The 16,722-nt window shown below is 40.7% G+C and overlaps 1 long non-coding RNA gene across 1 annotated transcript in view; it reads left to right on the plus strand.

Annotated features, from left to right (window-relative positions):
* LOC139042306 (uncharacterized) overlaps positions 1–16,722 on the plus strand; it is a 39,689-nt gene that overhangs the window by 10,482 nt on the left and 12,485 nt on the right. The window contains exon 2 of the long non-coding RNA XR_011498875.1: positions 2,270–2,346. This is a non-coding gene — a long non-coding RNA (uncharacterized lncRNA). The remainder of the gene's footprint in view (positions 1–2,269; positions 2,347–16,722) is intronic.

Below are 16,722 nucleotides of genomic sequence, written 5' to 3' on the forward strand. Positions count from 1 at the left end.
TGAAGCTTATGTTTGAGCTTTATTAGGGTGGATCTAGAGTAATCTTAACTCGGGACAAGTTTAGCCCTTGTCCTAAGAAGTGGCCTTTCTGAGGTCTCTTCTGAGTGCTTAGATACTCAACAAGGTATGTCTACTCTGGCTGGTTGGAAATCCACTGTCTCTCCGCCCTGCATAGCTCTGCTATTGTTCAGCTCTTAGCTCCCTACTTGTTGCTTCTTCCCTGATAGCTGGGTTTGGCCCAGCTTTCTAGAGTCTCACCCTATGCACGTGCAGCTTCATGTTCAGCTGAAGTCTCAAGGGGACCCATTTGCAAATTTCTGGAGCCCTTTCTCTGTGTAATTCCCTCTTCTTCCGTGCTCTGCCTGCAAATTCCAGCTGCCTCAGCTTCCTTGAACTCTGGTCTCTGTCTCTTCAGCTCAACCAGATGGCCATGGCCTACCTGGATACTCCTTCCCTACATCACAATCTTAAAAAGGCCTCCAGCCAGCAAGCTGGGCAGTCATTGTGCACTTGGTCTCCCTTCTCTCAGCCATCATGGTTCTGCACTGCCTATTGTCCAATGTTTGAAAACAGTTTATGCATTTTGACTAGCTTTCCAGTTGTTGGCCGTACTAGCAGTAGTTTGGTACCAGTTACTCCATCATGATTGGAAGCAAAGGTCTTCAGTCAAGTCTCAGAACCATCTGCTTGCTGACTCCTGCATCCTCCGTCCCTCTCCCAATACCTGGAATACAGTAGGCACTTGACAATAATATCTATAGAATGAATGAATTCATTATGATCCACACTGGCCTAGGCTAACTTTGAAGTGGGCAAAATTTGCAAGGGACAGTTTGAATTACCTGGACCACCTCCAAAGTTGCAAGCTGGGGAGCGGGTATGTGGTACAGTTGTTGGCACAATTACCAGTGATAATGATCACTGATTCCCTTGTACAAAAATAAAAGCAATAACCAAAATGGATACCACTGGGGCTGGCCTCGTGGCTGAGTGGTCAAGTTCACGTGCTCCATTTTGGCGGCCCAGGGTTTGGCAGTTCCAATCCTGGACACAGACCTACGCACTGCTCATCAAGCCGTGCTGTGGTGGCATCCCACATGGAAGAACTAGAATGACCTACAACTAGGAGATACAACTATCTACTGGGGCTTTGTGGAGAAAAGAAAAAAAGAGGAAGATTGGCAACAGATGTTAGTTCAGGGCCAATCGTAAAAAACAAAAAGGCTACCATTTATTTCAGACTTACATGTATTGGGTCTTGTGCTTGATGCTTTTCATGTTATTTCATTGTATTCCCACAACAGCACATGGTCATGGTCATTCTCATTTTTAAGGTGAAGAAACAATGGCTCAGATAAGTTAAATAACTTGTCCAAGGTCACTCAACTAATAAGAGGGAGTTGAGTTTGAATCTAGACTTTAAGATTGCAGAGTTTATGTTCTGAAGCATTATGATGTCCCGTTGGTACCAAACTTCTGTTACACTGAAGGGAGATCCATAGGGAGATCGAGAACATAACAAAGATAAGTGGCTAACCAAGCCATAAAACTTCATCTTCTGGTGAAGACAAGTGAATTGTGATATTTTTCCTTGTCTCATGGGTATTGGGGTAATAATAATGGAAGGAATTGGAGAAGATTGAAACTGTAAGGATGGGATGGTGACAAACCTTATAGGGAGACAGAGGATATGATCCTTTATAACTAATTATAAACCCACCTGAAATTTGCTATTTCCTTACGTTGTCAAGGTTGGTAATATCTAAATATATCTGAGGATGCTAGAACCAACATTTAAAATGGATGAAAACCAACTGACTTAATAATCAAATAAAAGTACCATTTGCTATAGAGAATATTCTTTATTGAACTTTTTTCAGTGACCTGAATTTAATCAGATAAAATTCTTTTTGGATACCATTCTAATAGAGCTTTTGGAATGGAAGAGTTATAATTTGAAGTTTGTACATCATTCTAACGATGGAACACAACGTCTTCAACTTAGTTATTTTTCACAAGCCTTTAAGGTACAACATTTTAACTATATCAAAACATAATTGTAAGAAATTTATTTTGAAGGGAAAGACTCTAAGTAAATACCACTCTAACTCAGATTAATGGGGGTAGTCAACTGAATTCGTGAAAATAGAAATAATTAATTCATTTTAATTTTATCATTTTCAATGGCAAAACTAATCAGAACATATTATCCACCTTTATACTGTTTCACCATTAGACAGTTTGTTTATGCACCTCTTTTGCTTTGCAGGCTTTTCCTATGCCTTCGGCTTCATCAGGGGCCCTGTGACCAGAACGCAGCACTTCTTCTCCATCATCTTAAGCCAGGTACCTCTTGACCATGATTCATGAACCTCTGCAATCTGTGTCCCAGACTTCCAGGAGCACTCGACTAGGAGACTCGTGAGATCAAGAGAGGGCTTGGGGTGCGAGGGAGAGACCAGGAGACACTGGAGGCAAATGAAGCTAGAGAAGGGGGTGAAATTTTCCAGGGAGGACATAAAAAAAGAAAAGAAAACTTGGACATAGGCCCAGAAAATGTCAGAGTTTAAAGGGAGAAAAAGAATAATAGGAGTCCATAAAGGAAATTAAGAAGAAATCATCAGAAAGTTAGGAAAAAGTAGGCTTCCCAGAAGTCAAGGTTAAAGAAAGCCTTAAAAAAATTTTCTTCAACCAAATTTGTATTTCTGGTGAGATTGTGGTCATGACATTTCTGGATAAATAAATTGTGAAGACAGGGTGATTATTTTTTCTTGTTTTTTTTTTTTTTTCCTGGGAAAGATTCACCCTGACTCAACATCTGTTGCCAATCTTCCCCTCTTTTTTTTCTCCCCAAAGCCCCAGTACATAGTTGTATATTCTCATTTTAGGTCCTTCTAGTCCTACTATGTGAGCTGCCACCACAGCATGGCTACTGACCCACTGAAACAGAGCGCACCAAACTTTAACCACTAAGCCATCAGGGCTGGCTCGACAAGCTAATTTTTAAAGTTCTTATTTAGGGTGATAATTGAGATCCAGGAATGTTGATTGATGTTTGCAAAATGTCTAAAACTTGTTTATTTTTGGATGCTATACAGAGTCAAACAAGCAATAGAAGTCCTCCTATTTCTTACAGGTAATTTCTTTGAAAAGATATGAAGGTTTTCTTAAAAGGTTGGGAGCCTATTAGCCTCATATTGATCAACAGACTGCATTTATTTATTTATTTATTTTTATTTATTTTTAAAGATTTTATTTTTTCTTTTTCTCCCCAAAGCCCCCCGGTACATAGTTGTATGTTTTTAGTTGTTGGTCCTTCTAGTTGCGGCATGTGGGACACCGCCTCAACACAGCCTGACGAGCAGTGCCATGTCCACACCCAGGATTCAAACTGGCAAAACCCTGGACTGCCGAAGCAGAGCGCATGAACTTAACCACTTGGTCACCGAGCCGGCCCCTGCATTTATTAATACATTGTTTCCTGCCAGCATTTTGACAAAATCAGAAATAATAGATTCCCCTATCAAATTCACATCTATCACTTCCTATTCTGCCCATTAAAAAGCACAGTTGTGGATGTCAAGAAAGCTCTGCCTTCCATCAGAAGATTTTTTGCATTTGCTAGAGTTAAAATAAACAAAAAATCAGTCACTTGATACTCTTAGTTGGATGAGAAGGAAAACACCAATGAATCAATTCTCTTTTCTTCCTGCTCTGCTTTCTATCAGTCATTCAACAAATATTTAAGAATGTCCTTTGGTGACAGTCACTGAGCTAGAGATTGGGAAATATAAGTGGATAAGGTGAGATAATGACTTTCAAGAAGAGACGGATGACGAGGGAGCACCTCCATTTGCTGTGGACCCTGTGTGTGCCAGGTGCTCTGCTAGGCCCTGTATGTACCGTATCACCAGGCAGATCCAGGATTCAGGGGTCTTCTTTAGCAAAAAGAATACAAAATTACAAAAGCAAAACTAGGTACAGGGCCTTAGAAGAGGCATGAATCAGATCCCATCACTTTCTTACCTATAGACCTATAAAAAACATCCCTTTCACACTGGGAATAAAATCTAAACTCTTTACCTTGGCCTTGAATGTTCTATATCATTTGGTCCCTTGTAGACGCCCCCTTTGGAGCCCTATATTAAATATGGAGTGCATTTTCCCTGTTTGAAGTATCAACCAAATTGGCGTTTGACTGACAGAGACAGGGAAGGAATCACTAGCTCAACAGTTCCCAAAATTCGGTCTTCAAAAGCCTATGTGGAGGACTCTTTTCACCAGAGGAGAGCCCTGCCCCAACCCAGTGATGCTGAATCAGTGTCTTTGTGGGTGTGGTCCACGGAGACGCACTTTAGCAAGGGGCACCCTCAGAAAGTCTGATAAAGTTTAAGATCACTGCTCTAAATCTAGACACAGGATTTCAATTTGAAGATCATTAGCAGCAGAACTTTGGTTTATATTAATTACAAATAGAAAGATGAAACAGTGAACATTTCTCAACTGTGGGCTGTTCATAAAAATGACTGGGCCCCAAGCCCCTTCCTATTTCCCTCCCGGATTCGGATGTAACTGATCTGGGTGGCCTCTGGATGTTGTGTGCCCTAGATAATGTACAGTATATTTCAATGAGATATTGCAGGAAGTAATCCTAACATAAGACCAGGATCCTCAGTAAAACCTGGAGTGGTCTACTGCAACATTCCACTCGCTCATCCAAAATAGCACTTTGAACCAGCAATGACATTTGTTTTATAGCTATTATTCTAGGATCTCTCAAGGCTTGTAAATTTTTGGAGGGAACACATAGTGGCCACTGGAAAAGGATTAGGCAGGGAGACTCCTTGCTAGAAAAAAGTGGTGAAAAAGAAGTAAGAGAGTATTTTGATTTAAGAGAGAGAGAGCCCTGCTTTGTGCCAGCAATGAGACTTCATTCTTTTAATCTCGCTGCTTTTGCGACATTCACTGAAACCCGTATCACCAAAACCAGCCTCATCAGCAAGTAGACTATTTTTCTCTTATTTAGAATGGCAAGTTCCACCTACCCCAAGACAGATGGCAAACTGGTCATAAAATACAATGAAAATATTAGAACAATATTAACAAATGTTAAAAGTAGAGACTTTGATGAACCCTCTATGTACTGGTCGGCACCAACGACCATCCACCCAGGGACAAGTCTTTTCCGTTCACTTGCCTCCACTCTCTTCATCTTGAAACAGATATAAATATGGAAGAAGAACTAAAATCTCCTGATCTTTCAGAAAAATCAGTATCATGAAAGAGCAGCACCAAACTTAGAAGAGCGAGCTGTGGAAATAAAACTACCAGAAGAAACAGAACAGTGACCAGACGAGGCAAGAACATCAGCTCTGATCGAGAAACAGTTCAAATAACGCAAAAGATTTTTCAAAGAAGGGAACTTTTTGATCTTTTAATTGAATAAGTGGCTTTTGACTGCACCAATGTGCAAGTAAAGGTGACTTTCCTTGTGTCTTCTATAACATCGTTAGAGACCCTGTGACTCAGAACAAATGTCAGGAGTTGCATATCAAAATAAGAATAAGCTCAGTTAATGGTGAGCCTTTTCTATTCTATCCGTCCTGGGTGCTTGAATCTTGACTGTAATTATCTGTTGAAGCATCACGATATTTGCTGGTAACAATGTCAAGAGTATTGGAATTTTAATGTGAGGCTCTTAAAAGACAAAACCAGAAGCTAAGAAAATAGAAATATAGTTGGTAAAGATACGTTTTGAAGAAAGTAATTGTAATAAGACTATAAAGTTTCCACATGAGCCTATATGTCCTCACACAGGGAAGCGATCAGAGAGTACTGTTGCTAATAGCTTACTATCCCAAATCTAGGCAATCCTAGGCCATAAGAAGACCTAAACCTTTTCGGTACCCACTGGAGAAAGGCCTATGACGACTGTAATTTTCTTGAAGATGTCTCCTTTTACCCTGTACTCAATCTCTGCATCTCTCAAGATAACAGACACACATTTTCTCCCTCTTCCACTCCTTTTCTCCCTCCTTCCCACAGATCGAGAGACTTAAACTTTAAAAAATTCTAAATGTTTTCCCATTTAATAAAAATGTCTTCCACATTTAAACCTACTGAGAAATAAGCATGAAGCAGGAAATGTGTCTGTTACAATGTGAAAAAGAAATAAGCATAACCCTTTGGGAAAGAATTAAAAATAAAAATAACTTGGCAGGATTGACAAGTCCAGCAAACTATGCTAGCAATAATGAAGAGGGCTTTTGTTGAATAATACATAACGTCTTCAGCTCAGATTGTTCTCCCCATGTTTCTTCATTTTCCTTTTGTACATAGACATAAATTAGTTATCAGAATTGTTCTGCTGAGGATGTTATTCAACAATCAGATGTAGAGTTTCAGAAAAAGTCTGACAGGAAGAAAGATGGTGGAGATCCAGTCCTCCCTGAAAACCAGAGTATCCTTGTGAACTGGACCCGAGGAAATTCACCAGGACTCATTTCTCATCCATCCTAATTATTGAACTAAAACACCTGGGGATATCTAATTGTTTGAAAAATGGCATTATTAGGCTCCTTGCTATTTGAACTTCAGTCCTGCTCCAAGTAAAACAGAATGAGATGTCCTTAAGAGCAGGCAGGAATAGTCCAACACAGAATGGATAACTGAAAACCCAACCTTCATTAGGATTTCAAAGCTAAACCAAAGATGACTGATTCTCTGTTTCTTTGCCACCCAAGTCAGACTTCAAGAACTTTCCTGCAAATACATGGCATCTCTCTGATCTGAGATTTTGTCATTGTCAGCCCTACACGGTCTCTTACGTCCTTGGTTGGTGAGTGTTCTATCGATATTGAGCCCAGGGGCAGACATGGATTCTGCAGGACTGAGACTAAAGGAATCCTCCAGATTACTGTCTTCCACTTTGCTGTGTATTGGTTTATTATGATTTCAAATCCACTTGTTGATGCCTTAAGTGAAGTTGTTTTGGTCTACGTGTTTGTGGCTTAAAGAACAATGTTTTGACCTAAGAGTGAAGTTAGCTGTGTCGAGATGTCACCCTTTTACTTCTGCGGCTGTTGATAAGCACTCAGTAACTTAGCTGGTGATGGGCATCGCTGGGGGCTGATGGTAAGGACATGTGAAGAAGCAACTATGGCTAAGGGACATTTAACCTTTAAATACCAAGAGTTTGCGAGGACTTACCAAGAGCTTTCCGTCTGGGCAGGACAACACTTTACTGACCTAAATAGCTCTCCAAAGATCTGGAGACACTTGTTCCTGCCATGGCCAAGGCAACTCTTTGGTCAACAGTGCTATTAAAGCAGGCAGCAGTCTCAAGAAGAGAAGGGACATCTGAGGGTCCTTGGAGTGACAACCTTCGGAGCAGCCTATCTTGCCTATCAACAGTTGCCATGGTTCCCTAGCAACATGCTCTAGCAACAGGGGACTTCTGTTTTGCACTGGCAGCTCAGCTCCGATGGCTAAGCTTCCTCTCCCTAGTACCTACTCATAAAAAGGTATGCCTCAAAATAAATTTGGACTTTATTCCTTTCATCTCCCCTTGCCTGGAACAATAATGTGATTACTCTGTCATTGGTTTGGAGTATGTTATGTAATTTCTTTGTTGGCTTATTAAGAGACATTATTCTGTATGCTATTGACTTGTGAAATTGTTATAATTCCCACAGTGAACCTGTGTTAAATAAAGTATTGGTAAAGACAGTCTCAGCCTCTGAGCATAATTTTGCCTCCTAAAACAAAACACACCTCTACCAGTTGGACTAGTGATAAGACATTCACTAAAAGATTTATAGAAAACAGAATAACAGTGAAGAGAACAGTGAAAGAAAATAGAGGAAAAACGAACCAGAAGAAGTGAAGAACCTATTCATCTTTCGAGAGTTGTTTTATGACTCTATAAACCGTTCCAAAATCCATCCTTATCCCAAGGGGACTGGCCTTCTTCACTCGAGGTCCACTGCTTCCCATAGCCCCTTCTATCAAAGCGTTCATAACCCTCTGCTGCATTTATTATTCACACAAAATGAAAAATTTCCATAAATGAAGCATTGAAAGAAAGGAATGAATACACAAAGAAAAATAAAGACACTTACTGTTCTTGCGCTGAGGTTTCTTCCCAAAATAATCACGGCAAATTGAGAAAGGACCACACTCAAAAAACACAGTCTTACTATTGTGAATTATCTTAGTCTGGAAGTTGAAGGAAGGTCTCTCTGCCCAGTTTTTAAATAGAGCGTCAACCCCATTTCAGTGATTTGCTCTGACTCTTGTAAGGCATATAAACTTGGTGTTTCTCTTTATTTCTAATTGGGGCTTTGCTGGAGAGAGAAATGTTTTGTGTATAATTAGAATAAACTCCCATTTATACAGAGAATCCATATAGAAAGACGACTTTGAATTTTTGAGTGCTACTGAATAAAGGCACACTACCTCCCATCATCCTGATGTTTCTAAGCTTTTCAGAGACGTGACAACAGGAAAAGTTATGTTCAATATCAAATGGTAATTGTGTTTTAGTGTGCCCAGTTATTTGAAATCTGTTATCTATCTATAAAATTGTATGATGAAATGACTAATTCGAATATGAAAATATGAGTATACCACTGTTGGAAATAATAGCTCTCCATGTATTTTAGATTTTAATAAATGAATGTGTAATTAACCGTTAAAGACAAATTCAACAGTAGTTTAGTCATCATAGACCATCTGTTATGTTTGTGGACTGTCAAGTTACAGCAAGTTTAGAAACTATAAATATTTCAGTTGTGTTCTTCCCTCGGGACTTCCGTGGGGGGTGTGTGTGTGTGTGTGTGTGTGTGTGTGTGGTGGGATGACGATAAGAAGTAGGTTAAAGGGAGGGATTGGTGTTCCAAATTGGGCATAGAAGGGGAGGAAGGATCAGAGTTTTGCTCCAATGCTTTCAAGTGAATTGATTTTCTCATCTCACTCTTTTTTCAGAACTCTTTCATATTATTGAATCTTTGAAACACTGTAGAACAAAAATGTTTATTTAATATACACTTATATTGTATACATTTTATTTATTTATTTATTTTTTGAGGAAGATTAGCCCTGAGCTAACATCCACTGCCAATCCTCCTCTTTTTTGCTAGAGGAAGATCAGCCCTGAGCTAACACCCATGCCCATCTTCCTCTATTTTATATGGGGCATACCTACCACAGCATGGCCCGATAAGCAGTGCTGGGCCCACACCCAGGATCGGAACCAGTGAACCCCCAGTCGCTGAAGTAGAGTGTGTGAACTTAACCCTATGCCACAGGGCCAGCCCCTACGTTATATTATTTACAATAAAATATTTCTGAGTAACTGCTCCTCTACAGTTAAAACTCTCTGCCCATTTTATTTAAAAATGAAATCCTCCCATGTTGGTATTTTGATGTTGCTTTGGGGGGATCTATCTGTCTATCCAGAAGATTCTATAACAATATACTAGAGCATAGCTCTCAAAGTAGGAATCTAAATGTGTAGTCATGGGAGTTTGAGGGTTCTTTGAGAAATGTTAAAATTTTTTGTTTTCATTTCATTAGAATTTTTCTCTTAAGGAGGCAAATATTTCTTTAAAAGGATACAGAATGCACTAACCACAAGAGAAAAGATTGATCAATCTGGACTTCATTAAAGTCAAGAACTTCTTTTCACCAAAAGGACACCATTAAAAGAGTGAACAGGCCCTCTGAAGACTGGGAGAAGATATTCATAATACATATATCTGTCAAAGGACTTATGTTTAGAATAGAAATCCTACAGTTTAATAAGAAAAGGAGAACTCAACTTTTAAAAAATGGGCAAAAGATTTAAATAGGCATTTCACAAGAGGATATCCAAATGGCCAATAAGCATATAAAAAGGTTCTCAACAGAGTCATCAAGGAAAGGAAAATTAAAACCACAATAAGATATATTATACGCTCTCTAGAATGGCTAAAATTTAAAAGGTTGAGAATACCAAGTCTCTCATGCCCTGCCTATATGACTTTATTTTTTTTATTTTTTATTTTTTAAGATTGGCACCTGAGCTAACAACTGCTGCCAATCTTTTTTTTTCCCCTGCTTTTTCTCCCCAAATCCCCCCAGTACATAGCTGTATATTTCAGTTGTGGGTCCTTCCAGTTGTGGCATGTGGGACGCCTCCTCAGCATGGCCTGATGAGCAGTGTCACGTCCACACCCAGGATCTGAACCAGAGAAACCCTGGGCCGCAGAAGCGGAGTGTGCGAACTTAACCACTCGGCCACGGGGCCGGCCCCTGATATGACTTTAAATTGTTGCAGTTTGAAAATTTATTTAGCCATGTCTACTAAAGTTCCATGTATACCTATCCTGTGACCCAGGAATTCCACTCCTGTTTACCCTAGAGAAATAAGTATATAGGTCCACCAAAAGACCTCTATAAGACTTACTCATAATAGCTCAACAGGAAATATGTCATCAACAGAAAGAGATAAATAAGTTTTGGTATATTCAGAAATAGAAGTGGAATATAGCAACACATCAATGAAAACTACATGTGACATGGTTCAATCTTAGAGACATAACATTGAGCAAAAGCAGCCAGACCCAGAAGAGTATGTCCTGCATGAGTCCATTTATATAAAGATCAAGAATGGACAAAACTAATCTGCAGTGATAGAATCAGAACAGTAGTCAGCTCTGCAGGGTTGAGTATTAATTGGGAGAGGGCATGAAGGAGCCTTCGAAGGTTCTAGAAATGTTTTATATTTTAATCTAAATGGTAATTACATGAATATATACATATGTAAAAATTGATTGAATGATACACTTAAGATTTGTGCAGGTGTGTATGTTATGACTCAATACTTGTTTAAAAAGATAGAAAATGAAAGCAGAGTAGGGTCCATCAAGTTTGAGAAGCTGTGCTAGAGCAAATACACTATATTTATGCACAAGAGAAGAAAAACGTTAATATTGAAGAGAAAATTATTTCAAACTAGGACTAGAAATGCATGATGTTAAATATATGTTATCTTAGAAAATTAGTTGGCATTATAAATAGTCACTATCTGTTAGAATATATTTAACATATTTAAATAACATTTTCAATTCTCTTATATAAATGTGCATAACTTGACTTTAGAAAGGAGCCCAATTCTGCCGTGCCATTCTAAAATAAATCTTGATCTGTTCCTTGCATCATTTTCACTTCATTAATTAACATCTAATTTATAAGCATCTCAACAGTTGAAGCGTTTTCACAAATAGGACAAACTAAAATAAGTACAGACATATTTGAACATCTTGGCAATACAAATGGCCCTTTGCCGTTCTATTTAATGATTTCAAAATCTCTTCCCCATGAAGACTTCCTGACCTGCTTAATCAAAAGTAATCACTCCATCCTTCATGTTCCTGTAACATTTTGTTCTAACCTCTATCATAGCACCTGTCTCTTCACAGATAATATTTGCTAAAACTGTGAGTTCTTTGAGGACAGACAACAAGCCTTATTAATCTTTTAATGCCTTTTGGCTCATACAATGTGGGGATTCAGTCTGTTGAATGACTGAATGCATTAATAGACAATTCTCTCTGGAAACTCTGCCTGACAGTCTTGGGGTGCATTTAACAACTTTGAAAACAAAGACTGTGCAACTCCACCATTGGGTCCCAGAACCCCACATCCTTGCTCACAACAGTCCCTTCTCCCTGGAATGCCTCCATCCTATACGCTCACCCCCACCAGCCTTCTCTTGAATAACCTCTCTTCCTTCTTCATGATTCAGCACAAGGTCATGTATGGCCTACTTCAGACTGGGTGAGGGGTCATTGGTATGTGCTTCCATGAAAGCAGGTGTGGACATCTAACACAGCACATACCACACTGAATGGTTTCCTGCTTTATATAGCCATTTCCCCAAGTGTTCAGCTAGACCTCAAAACTGCAGTCCAGGTTTGAGGGTCAGCAAAAGTGCAAAGGATATTTGGAATAAAGGTACAACTTAGTAGCAGGTGCTGCTCCCGGGTGCCTCACTCATTATCAAAAAGTTGCATCTGAAGTGATATAGACAATGGTTCCCCTATTGTCTCCCAGGGGTGAGAAACCCTTCGGGTCGGAGGGCTCAGAGCCACAGGTTCAGTCTCTCCTCTCGCACGGAGGAGGAGCCATGCCAGCGCTCAACGGTCCACCTTGTACCAGGGAAGGCACATTACTGCCACTGCCTCCTCAATCCTTGGCTTTTGTGGGGACCTGAGGGTAAGGTGCTCAGCTCACACTATCACTGGCCACCCACTTCCAGGGGACAGCTGTGGGTCCAGTGTTCCTTAGCTCTAGCTCACTGTGCATGAGAGCTTTGCAGCTGTGCCCTCAGGAAAGAGGAACTCACTCTCTTTAGCCTCGAACCTCTTCAGTTCCTTAATTTGTTGCAGTTTAGATGACATCACTGTGACCAACCTTTTGCCTGTTGTGCCAGCAAAGGGCTCAGGCCTCTTTCCAAAGCCAGGGCTCTGTTTGTGACTGACCAGCTCACCATCTGATTGTGACAGCCCCTCCGCTGTAATGGAGGCTTCTCAGTAGCCTACCAGCATGTCTTGGGTTCCAGTGTGGTGATCAGCTCCCACCAGTTCTGCATGAGCTGCCTGCTGTAAGCCTAGATGTGGTGCTAGTCCTTAGAGAAGAAAGGCTATCACTGCTGGGACTCCCCTCCCAAGGAGCCTTCCCCTGGAATGAATAAGGAGGGACCTTTGGGATTCCAGAGAATGGCTGTGACAGCATAGCAGCTGGGACAATGCTCAGGAAGGGGCCAGAGTCACCACCACACTTAAGCCTGGGCCTCTGTTCACAACCAGCCAGCGTGAACCATGTTCTCCTCTACCCAAACTTTCTCTGAACTCATCTGTGTTTCAGTTTCGTTTGGTGCTGGCCAACAGAGGGACTTGGTTATGGCAATGGGTTTTCTACTTCAGTCCCTTCCCAAATGCCACGTGCATTCAGGACAGGGTCCAGTTGCTCTGGGCTAGAAGCAGGCTCCATGGTGGCGGGGAAAGCTGACCTTTATCCCATTGTTCTCACTTCCTGCTAAAGTGCAGGTTACTCTTGCTAACCCTAGCAACACCAAATGAACCACACCAGGCGATAAACAGCTGGTTCCAGATCAAGGAGAGGAAAGAATGATAATTAGGATTTCAGTTGCTTTCTTTTTTGTTTTTCTTCAAACTGGTGATGAGGCTATATAACAGATATAGATATAGGCCATCAGTGGGGAGGCCTCACCTCCCAACTGCCTCCTCATCAGTCCACACAGAGATGCTGAAATAGGAGTCTTGGGTGGGAAAAGGAAATCATCGATCATGAACTTGGTAGGAAGACCATGAACTTGCCTTTTAAATACTAGCCTGGCACTCCAGGCTCTACCTACTACTAGATAAGGCAATTCTGTGTTTTCTCATTAGGCTACAGGAGGCTTGGCCCTAGCCAGCCATATCCCTCTCTCCTTTGAGCTCCTTGAATGAAAGAGACCATGTCTCCTACCTCTATATTCCCAGTGCCTAGCACTGTACCAGGCCCAGAGGAGTCACCAGAAAATGTTGGTTGATCAAGTGAGTTGACTGATTTGATTTCCATTCCACACCCTAGGGTAGATGAATATCTCCCAGAGAAGGTGAACAAAACCCAGAAAGGTTGGTCAGATGGTCATGGGGGAATCTGTGATCAGAAACCAGGCAAGGAAAGGGTTACCGAAAATCTGTTCCATCGCTAAACACAGACTGTAAAATGTTTTCCAGACAAGAAGGAAACCAAATGTGCTGTTTTTCAGAAGTTGATGTCCTTGTTTTTGCAGATGTTGCCATCCTACAGTGAAACTTACATGGTTGCAGCAGGCCCTCTGAAAATTGCTCCAGCTCTAAATGTCCAAAAGTTGCCACAGACCTGTAATGTCATGAATGGCATGCTGCATTGAACCTGTTATGTAATGAGACCTTGACCCTGTTATGTAATGGCATGTTATGTTGAAAACTCGTTATGCAATGGTGCCTTGAACTCATTATGTAATGGCCTGCGCATGCACCCTGATTAGGCCCAGTTGTTAAAGATGTAACACGTCCTCTGCACTCTGGAGTACAAGTCTCCACTGGCACTAAGGGGGCAGGGGGCACTGCTTTGGGAGCTATCCCTTGTGTTCTCCATTGCTGTGCAAGCAATAAGCCATTTTCTTCACCCACTTCAGCCTTGGTTGTGCTTTTCAACTCTGCGCTCACTGAGAAACAGACCCATTGAGTTTGGCCACAGTTTCCGCTTTGCTGTAACACCCCTAGGTCTCAATTACGTAGGAAAGGGAGGCTGAGCTTTCCCATAGCTCCAACTGGCCTTCAGAGAAGTGAGGAAGGAACTTCGTGTCCTGAGCTGGAGTTGCTCCCAGGGCATGACGAGCTTTGCGGCAGAGCCCGATGGCAGGAGAGGGGCCAGGACAGAAAGACATGGGGGATGGGTTGCAGAAGCTGCATGTAGGTTATATGAAGAGCTTAAAAGTACATCAACCTTCACCTTTCTTTTCTCATGAAGCTGAAATATCGCAAGTCCTGTATCCCACTGCTTGTCAAACATTTATCCATAGAATTGTTGTGAGATAAAGTTTTCATAGATTTACAGAAAAATAATAAAAATAAGGATAATGTTGTGGTTGTTTTCATAAAGCTAAATTTATTCCTTTTTAAAAGAATGACTCAATATAAGAATATATATTTCTTGGGGTTTTAGGGAGAGAGGAAGTGGACTATTTCTTTTACGACATTATGATGATAGCAGGTGGTTCTTTTAAAAAAAATATCTTTAGTTAATGAAAGTTGGCAAGCTCATACCAATCTCCCAAATGTGTGTTTGTTATCTTAATTTCACTGGGCTGTGATATGTGAAAGTTTGGAAACCACTGATACAATCTTTCTTGTAGATTTTATTTTGAATCCCTCACTTGTATTTGAAGACCATCTGCAAACTCTCTACACATTTTTCATCACTGATTTCAAGTGCAGAGCAGCATATAAAACTGGATTTAGCAAGTGCTGAGTAGATTTGCATATATTTCAAGTCCACACTTTACCTCTTAGCTCCAGACCTGTATATCCAACTATCTTCTTGATAGTCTCATGAGCATCTCAAAATTAACATGTCCCAAACTGAAAGGATTCCCAGTGCCCCCACCCTTTTTCCTCTGGTCTCTGTGTATCTGTAAATGGCAGTATTATCCATCCAAGTGCACAAGCCAGAAAGCTTGGAGTCTCCCTCATTCTGTACATCCAACCCATTGCCAAAATATGTCTTGAATCCGATCTGTCCACCGAAGCCAGATGACCTTTTAAAAATGTAAATCAGATCATGTCTCTTATCCTTACTCTTTGAATAAAACATATAAATGATCCACTCTGAGTACCCTTATTTCCCCTCTGCATTAATCAGGGTTCTTCAGAGAAGCAGAATCAATAGGAAGTGTATACGTATATATATATAGAGAGAGAGAGAATATATATAGAAAGAGATTTATTTCAAGGAGTTGGCTCATTAAGGAGGCTGGTAATTCCAAAATCTGCAGGGTGGAGGCTAAAGACCCAGGAAAGAATCAACATTCTAGTTCAATTCCCAGGGCTGCCTGCTGCAGAATTCATTCTTGCTCGAGAGAGGTCAGCCAAGTCGACTGACCTATGTCTTCCCCTCTGGAAAAGAGCAGTGTGCCTAGGAATTAAATTAAGACAGGCTGGAAGCATCCACTCGTATCCTCTAACACAGAGGGTGAGAGTAGGAACCCAGGGCAGTCCTAGGGGAATGTTAGGAGATAAACCACTTGGAGGCACTCTTTGTTCTGTGAGTCAATGCTTTTGATCCATGGGGCTGCCATGTGAACAGTGGAGATGACCCAAATGTCGCCTAAAACTTCCATGGCACTAGAAAACCTATGGGATAGGAAGGGAGGCACTTCAGAGAGCCATGTAAGAATAATTGGGGCTTAATATTGGCATAAGTGGCCACATAAAATATGTAGAAGAAGTGGTACAGAAAATGAGCTCACTGCTGAGATTTTCCCCAGTGATTCCCACTGCCTCTCCCTAAGTTGCTGGATCTCCAAACTTGAAATGTCCATTGTTAGTAAATATAATTTTTTTGTCCTCTTAGCTAGACTAGTAGAATTGGAACAAACTGAAGAGATGAAAAATGATATATTGGATCCAGGAGATACAGTCTATGAATAATAAGAAATCCAAAGAGATAACAGAAGGTCAAAACAGATGTAATCATAAAAAGGAATAATCAAACTTTCTTAAGATAGATAAATGCCTACATGAACATGTTTAAATGGATACTAAATACTGATTACTGGGTAAAATACATGAAGACAGAGCCATAGGTGGAAATAGCATGATGGGTTTTAGGTTCAGGAATAAAATTTAAAATGCTACTAATATCCAGGAAGAAAAAGAAAGATTACAAATAAAGTGAAAAGTTAGATTGGCCCCCTATGTCATCTATATTAACAGTAAATACAACAAAGCAATAGAGTTCTGAGAAGAAAACTTGTAATCCAAAAGCGGTAAATTAACCTCATGAGGGAAGGCAATATAAGACACAGGGTCTGGACTAGGAGAAGTCCTGGGAATCTCGTTCATAAGGAGATGCTCCCTTCTGGGGGCCTGAGAGTCTGCCCTTCTTAAATTTTGTGCCTGTGTGCCT

The sequence above is a fragment of the Equus asinus genome, chromosome 27 (genome assembly GCF_041296235.1).
Source record: "Equus asinus isolate D_3611 breed Donkey chromosome 27, EquAss-T2T_v2, whole genome shotgun sequence".
Lineage (NCBI taxonomy): Eukaryota > Metazoa > Chordata > Mammalia > Perissodactyla > Equidae > Equus > Equus asinus.